The sequence below is a fragment of the Dama dama genome, chromosome 12 (assembly GCF_033118175.1).
Source record: "Dama dama isolate Ldn47 chromosome 12, ASM3311817v1, whole genome shotgun sequence".
Classification (NCBI taxonomy): Eukaryota; Metazoa; Chordata; class Mammalia; order Artiodactyla; family Cervidae; genus Dama; species Dama dama.
This window is the reverse complement of record NC_083692.1, coordinates 79508880-79515424: the sequence shown is the minus strand read 5'-3', so window position 1 is coordinate 79515424 and position 6545 is coordinate 79508880. Positions and strand designations below refer to the sequence as shown.

At 41.5% G+C, this 6545-nt stretch overlaps 1 gene segment (V, D, J or C); it reads left to right on the top strand.

The window, feature by feature from the left end:
• Positions 1–6545, top strand: part of LOC133066554 (T cell receptor delta variable 3-like) — a 63482-nt gene that overhangs the window by 5027 nt on the left and 51910 nt on the right.

The following is a 6545-nucleotide window of genomic DNA, read 5'->3' as shown; positions in this document are numbered from 1 at the left end:
CACCATGGCTTTCAAGGATCTCTCCCTTCTTTTTTCTCTTCCCTAATGAAAAAGGCAGTATCATCAACAACAAAAACAATATCCATTTCCTCCCTTAGAAAAAACCAAAAGAAAACAGAACCTCTCTAAATAAACCTCCAGCTCAACTTTTTCAGAGTAATGTCCTTTCAATCCCCACATGCTTTCTGTGAGCCTGTAGATAAGAGTTATGAATATTTCAGTTGCATTAATTGGGAAAAATGAGGGCCAGAGGAGATATATCAGAGTGATGGTTATAGAGGGTGAAGCTTGGTACAGATAGCAATATATTGCACCTTAGAGCATGTGGGTGCTGGCCCTGCTATTATGTGCACGTTCAAATCCTTTAACCACTCTGAATCGAGAGAATCATTGCTTTCCTCTTTCTTCTACGTTGTGGGACAAAGCTGTGAAGAAATAAGGAAAGGGCCTTAACTATTTTCCTTTTTTTAAGAAGACAGATCCTAGAAAATACCAATATAGCGCTATTTTTCTCCACACTGAATTTGTGCATCCCTATATGCTTATGTATAAGAACAACACTACACAATTTTAAGGCAAGTTTGAGACAGATTAATGTGGGACCACACAGCACACTCAATCTAAAATTGACGACTAGATTCCTGCCTCAATGTTGGAAACAGAATTGTGGCTCAAGTACCGGTACTCACTCAGCTTGACTATAACCCTGGTTCCTCCTCCAAAGATTAGCTTGTTCCCTGCAGAGGTGGTCACACAGTGATTTGAGGCCCAGCAAAAACCACAGGGACCAAAGAAATCACACTCTTTAGATGCCTGACCCCTGTCCTGTGGCTGGTGCAAAGTGGAGGGCTTGTGATGGTTAGGGTAATCCTGGCTCCCAGCACTGTGCCCACTTTGTAGAGCTGAAATGCTTGTCTGTGGCACATATTTGGGTCTCATTCTTTCACATATTAACTTACTTCTCTGCTTTGGCTGCTTGGACCTGGATCTGTGAGTGAGAATAACAACTGCCAACAAAACCTCACCCAGGGGCCCATTTGACCATTTGTAACCCACAAAGGAACCTGAGAACAGGAAGTCCTATAAGCTCTATAAGACTTCTGGGATTAGGTTGTTCATACATACAGCTTAATGAACCCACCTGTACACAGGCATGCACACCATGAGCCTTTTTTTAATTCAATTTAGTGCCCTGGGAAGACCCCTAAGAGAGGAAGGATATTTAGTCTTGGGTCTACTCAGGCCCTCCGAGCTCCTATACACTGTGATCAGCTTTTCTTTCCTTGGTCCAGGTTGCAGACCCTCACTCCCTCCAGTTATTCTAGAGCCCGTCCAATGGGGAGGCTTCCACTAAGGAAGAGGGAGGAGGCTTCCTGGGGAAAGTTGACAGAATACAATGGAGAGGTTATTCATGGTAAGAAAGAAGTTGATAGGGCCTCTGGACTCCAGAAAAATAACCCTGGCAACCCTGTACCTCAGTCTGGCACGTCCAGCCAAGTGTTGGGTGTGGACAAGAGTGGGGGTTTTGGGATGCCTCACACACTCCAGTGGGAATGCCCTTCTCCTTGTGGGGACAAGCACAGCCTCCTCTCAGAGTCTCGGGCTCCTGAAAGGGATCCTAGGTGGTCCTGATCTTTCTTCTGCTTCCCCATCCTGGTCTACCTAGGAAGGAGGGTCCTCCAGGAACAGCAATACACATATTCCCTTAGTTTTAGAACTAAGGGCATTTATTCATCTCCCTTTTCAGTTTCTTCATAGAGATGTTTCCCTGGAGTAGATAACAACCCACTCACCAGCCTGGACAGTTAGCCGGGTTCCTCTTCCAAAGTAGAACCTCCCCAGACTTGAGCCTCTGTCGACACAGTGCCGGCCCCCTTTACATGAACCTGCTCCTAATGTTCCCCGTCCCCCTCTCTCCTGCCCTGAGGGCCAGGTTGAAAATCCATCTTCATCCTCTTTAAGTGGCTTTAAGTCTTTCCTTGTGCAGTCAACAGTTTGAGCGGGACAGTCAGATCTCAGAGGCTATCTCTCAGGGGACAAATGGTCTGTGCTAACAATAGCATTCCCACCTGCAGAGGCACCCTCCCATCAGAAAGCAATTACACGTCCTTTTGAGAGTGTTTAAATTGGAAGGAACTTGGCTTCCTGGGCCCTATTTCCCCATATAAAAGACAGTTCACTTAGTTGGATTGTCATTGTGTTTGGATCCTTTTCCAAAGCTGAACTTGTGAAAACTCTAATAGACTAAATCTGTCCTTTGCAGAATCACCCCATTCCCCTCTTTCGACCTCTGGTCGTCCCTCCAGGCATTCTCTTTTCCTCTTTTTTTCTTCCTGATATCACTCTTTATTTTTCCATTTACAGCACTGGGAAATCATATCCCACCATCTCTTAGGTATAAAAAGCCCAAATAGGCTTTAGCTCATGAATAATTCAATGACATATTTCTTTGACTATCAAAATAATAAAAATAGAAGAAACACGTCTGAGCTCACCTTTTCATCCTCTAGGCTGGAGTCATGAGATCTTAGCACTTAGAGTTGAAAGGGAGCCCAAAGATGATTCAGTCCAATATCTAAAATGGCACAGAAACCCCTTCTACAACATCAGATAGTCAGCTACAGGACCCAGTGTGAAGGTCTCCAAGGAAGAAGGGTTGCACACTTCACAAAGCAGCCTTTCCACTGCAGGCCTTGTTCAGAAAGGTTCCACAGAAGGCCGAGACACATCTCCTTTCATCCACTGGTTTTGATTTTGCCTCCTGTCCTCACCCCTTCCCTTGTCTAAATGGCAGTCCTTCAAATATTTGAAAAGAGTTATATCTCATCTTAATACAGCCCACTGACATCCTCTCTTACTTTTTTTAGGAATCTGAGAGAATTCCAGATAGCTAGCTTGGTTTTCATCTGACGTTAAAGCCAATGCTCTCGACACCTTTATCCTTGTGAAGGTGCTCCTGAGGAGGAGAACCATTTGGGATGGAGGAGGATGTGAGGGTGACCATGAGGCAGGCAGGTTTTGTCCTAGTGCAAACGGGGAAAGCTTTTTGGAATTTCATTACTGACCACTGTGCTCCCCAGGTGGAATTGCTTGTAATTGTGCCTACCATTTTGTTTTAAAGTTATTCTTGTTTCTTCCTTTTTACTTACTTGCTCTCACAGTTACTGTGGTTCCTGATCCAAAGGTGAGCTTGTAGTTATTTAGAGTCACAGTGCTACATCTTCCTACGCAAACCTTGTCTTGGATGAGAGAGTGGGCCGTGGGGACAGGCAGGCTGCTCCGAGGCCTCCCCTTTGTAGAGCCCTCTGGTAACTATTTTAACCTCTTGTTTTATTTTTCACTTTCACAGTTTCCTCATCTGTGAAATGGGGATGGCAATAACTATTTCACAGGATTGTGAGGAAGATTAAGTGAGTTAAAGTGTGAGAGGCATTTATACCATAGCAAGTGTTCAGTAAATATAGCTATTAGATTATTATTAATATAATTATAATATATAATTTCAATTTAATAAAATTTTAATTTGTCATATCTCCTTTCTGAGGTCCTGGATATTCATAGACCTTTTAAATTATGTCCAAATGCTTTTTTTTTTTTTTTGAGTCAACTAATAATAAAAGCAACTATAGTTAAAATCTGAGAATTTTCCTTATATAGGATATCATCCCAAAAGTATGGTTGGCAGTTTCAAAATGTTTGCTGAATCATAGGATTTGTTTACTACATTTTATATCTGTTTAAGGGACATATGAACAAGGGCCAAAAAACAAAAGAAAAGAACTCAAAATCAATACAGACTGGTAAGAGGAGTTTACGATAATATGCTGGTGACTTTTTCTTATAGACAATTGTCACTTACTTGGCTTTATGCTGAGTTTTGTCCCAGATCCGAAGTAAAATCTGTTGGTGTTGTACACCATGTTTACCACCATTACAAAAAGTCTCCTGGACTTTCTAAAAGGAAGGTATGTTATCCAGAGATAACTAACCAAGCTAGGCCAAGACTAACCCAATGCCACCAGTTTTCTTTTTCTTTTTTTGCTACTTTCCTAGAAAATTCAAGAACCAAAGTGAGGAATGAACCAAGAAGACACATTCATTATCAAAGACAGGCAAGATAAGGGCATCTGATTTTCTTCAGTGGTTTTATTGATTTCTTTTCTTTTGTTTTCTGCTTGGGTTCATTCTTGTGTCTTCTGTGCTCCATACACACAATATTTGAAATAAGGACTCTGCAAATAAATGCTCTTTACCTTTCTCTCTTCCTAATTATAAATGGAAGTTCTCCTCAGATAGACTAGATTGTAAGGAGAATCCTGATTCTGCCTTTAGTTCCAGGGCTATCGAGGAGCTTCTCTCCCTGAGTTGGACCTGGGTCTGTGTCATGCTTGGCAACCTGACCTGAGCTTCTTTTCAAGGACACCCTGAACCACACCAGCAAGCTAGCAGTGTTCTGTGTGTGTGATCAAACAAGATCACCGCGTCCTATCCATCAAAGTACCTCCATTATATAACCAAATGTACTTTAACAGCCCCCGTCCACCCCCCACAATGAAACTGTAGGTTTTGGCTTTTTTTTCTCCTGCTTTCTGCCTGCATATTCCCTTTAGGAAGGGGGAGGAAAAAAGAGGCCGCAGACTTGGCTGTCATTTGCAAGTCTAGATGAAACATTATTTATGGGCAAAATATTTTGCTGACACTTTCAAGAGAAAGGAAACCTCAGTGCCAACAGTTAGACGCCCACACTGTTTGGATTTAAACAAATCTCAACAAATGAACACAGTTATGAGAAATAAAATAGAGGTGACTTCAGTCTAAAGCAAGTAATTATAATACTTATACAGTTTGGGAGGGCAAAGGGCTTACTTGTTCTTACTCGTAGAAATGATAAGCAGTGTGTTACAGGAATGCTTTGCTGGAAGGGCACCAGAAAGCTATAGAAATAGAGCTTCATTTAAATATCTTAAATAGGCACTTTTGTGTTTAGCAACTTATTTAGAAATAAGCCAGGATGGGCTAGCAACATAGCTGGCCAACTAGACTTGGTTTAAGATAATTCATGTTAAAACCATCTTGTAGCATTTCACCTGTTCTAGTGAAAATATTATGAGAAACAGAGGTTCCCGTTATGAAATCTGTTATTCTTCTAGGTTAGGGCAGCTTCTTTTCTATTCATTTTCACCAACTCCTATTCCAAACTTGGCAAAAAAGGCTTCTTTCTCTTTGGTCTTTGATAAATAATTCTCTTCTTATGTTACCTTTTAAAGTATGTGTTGTTAGTTTCTCTCCCACCCCACCTGCAGGCCCATTATGTTACATAAATATACACTATACATTTATAGATTAATAAATTCATGAAAATATTACTTAAATGTGATGGCCTACCAGGTACAACAGTCAGTTGGGTCCCAGATCCAAAGGTCAGTTGCCAGCCTGAACCAGAGGAAGCACTGTGATAAGCCCAACAACAAAAACCAGAGCCAACGGGCCAGCTTGGCTGGAGCACAGAGTGAAGAGCTGGAGATCACCATGAATTAAGCCTGTCAAACTAGGTTTGATCTGGAGTAACCAAATTGCCTATCTACAAATCATAAGAAAGCCTTTTTTGTCTTTAAAATCTCACCTTCTTTTAGGGAACCTTTGCTTCTCACTTTCTACTACAGAGTTCCAGGCATCAAACATATGCTTTTAATATATAGAGAGGGTAAGTGCTCTCTGATTTCATAGGTCAAACCAGTATTTACATCTTTTCATCTAAGAAGACTCACAAAGCCAGGACAGGGACTATTTCTCCACTGCTTTGAGTATCTCTGGGTTACACCACCAGGAAATTGCTCATCCAGGAGAATTAATGATAGGGACTTAAATTCTAGCCTGAGCTCAACAATAGACTGGCTGTGGGGCCATGATTTGTCTCTTCCCTGGGCCTCAGTTTCCTTATATGTGGACAGTCAGAAAAGATGATTTTTAAGGGTTCTCTCTGCTCCACGAGGCTATGCTGTACACATTTTTGGCCTAAATTCCCAGAAACAGAAATTTTCCCAACAGTACTCATGAATAAACTTTGTTTTAAAAGTGATTTTTAGACCTTGGGAGAGGCGAATCGCAGTTATTCTGGTCAATGATCACTATTTACAAGGTTCCTTCTATAAATTGACATAATCTTAGCCAAAAAGAATAGTACCTTAGAGGCTTGGAAAGGAAGAAGAAGTCTTGTCACTGGTGATGGTACAAATCTAGGGCTACAGATCCTAGTTAGCACCTCAAGTAATCAGTCACACATCACTGTCTCACTGAATATATTCTGGAAGCAATTCCCAGACACTCCCCTCTATGGCACATTTTGAACACAGATGTCAGATCCTAGCCAGGGGACTTTTGTCCTTCTATCTGACGCTCATTCACCCTTTCTAAACATTCTTCCGATAGTGTATAATTGGGTCTAAATCAGCCTTTAATCCATAGACATTGCTTAATCCAGGGATACACATTTATACTTACTGGGCTTCACAGATAACTCGGTTCCCTGTCCGAAGATAAGCTTT